Here is a 1,596-nt window from a genome sequence, read left to right on the forward strand (position 1 = left end):
TCTTTCTAATAGGGCTGAACTCTTTTATCTCAGATGAACATTTTGTGGTAGGAATGTGTCTTCAGAGTGTGTCAGTAAGAGGAGTGGCTGCTATGACAGGCTCAGGTGAAGCAGCTCTTTGAAGCCTAAATTCAGGTTGTTGAGCTGCTTCATTGGAATCCAATACCCTGAGACTGCCATGATTAATAGTTTGTGGTGTACCACTTCTAACACTCATATGATAGATGAGCTATTGAATATCGCTAATGGTCCTTTATACACACCCATGTGCACATACTCTCTAACTCACTCACTCTGACACACACACACATACACACACACACATGCACACACAGAGTAAAATGCGCAAACTCTTAAAAACGTGCTAAAAAGTCTAACACTCTTATCTGTAAGCAGTATTCAGTAACCCTTAAATCACACACTGAATGAAAAGAAAAAAGGTTAAGTGCAAATTAGTCCTTTTATAAAGCCGCTCTTAGCAAGTCAGAAAACTGAAAGAAATTTAAGAAAATCTGGCTTTTTAAAATTGAAAATATTGTCCATTAAACCGAACCATGCACACATACACACTGTTAATCAATCCAGGAAAACGTCTAGAACTAAACTAACTGCTTTTTTTTTTTTTTTTATAACCAGCCAAACACCGAATATCATGATCACACACACACACACACACACACACACACACACACACACACACACACACACACACACACACACATTTTTAAGATTCGTGTAAGGCAGCATTAAGTGGTTTCTCCTTACTCTTATCTGCCTCTTCCTTTTTGCCCCATGGTGAAACTCTTGTTGGCATGCATGATCTCATTTGTGGCTGATTTCCTTTACTCCAAGCTGGATTATGAGATGTTTCCAATTTCCAGTTCTTTCTCTAGCCTTATGAGAGATGCCATGCGTGCATCGTACACGGTTAAGCACACTAACATAGGCTAAAAGGCATGAGCTTTGTGGGAAATAAGTGTTGCTGTAAAGAGCAGGAAATAGTTAGATCTGTTTTGTTGTGTATATCATATAGCAGTCAGGACATGTCTGTGAACAGCAGAGCTCAGGGGAGACTTTTGCATGCATGATAACAACATTAATGCTTTTTATCATGTTATTTTTAGGTATAATTTAAAACAAGCTGGATTTTTTCATGAACAATACTTAAACAAAAACTTAGACACTTAGACAAAAATTGTATTTTAAGTTAAATTAAGAGTAATTAGAGCAAACAGGTCATGTTTTAATAGCATGTGTGTAATATTTGGTCTCAAAACTGTAGTTTTCAGAAGAAATTCCATGAAATTCCCTTTTTGAAATGTACTAATAGTATGTTTTCATTTTTACATCTTTGTTTCTCCAAATATAAATATGAATTAATTCACTAGATTAAAAAAGAAATCCATTGGATTAAAAGAACAAGTATATTTTCAATACAAATGCTGAGAGGTATTTTCTTTATTATGAATTTTTGGCTATTATGAAATCACCTTAAGTTGTTTTTATGTTCAGAATAAAGTTATAAAGACATATTCTTTCACAGCACATTTAGTATTAGTGCATGTTGTACTAAAGCCATTAGAAACTGAAAGGTAA

This window comes from Tachysurus vachellii, chromosome 25 (assembly GCF_030014155.1).
Source record: "Tachysurus vachellii isolate PV-2020 chromosome 25, HZAU_Pvac_v1, whole genome shotgun sequence".
In the NCBI taxonomy this organism is placed as follows: Eukaryota; Metazoa; Chordata; class Actinopteri; order Siluriformes; family Bagridae; genus Tachysurus; species Tachysurus vachellii.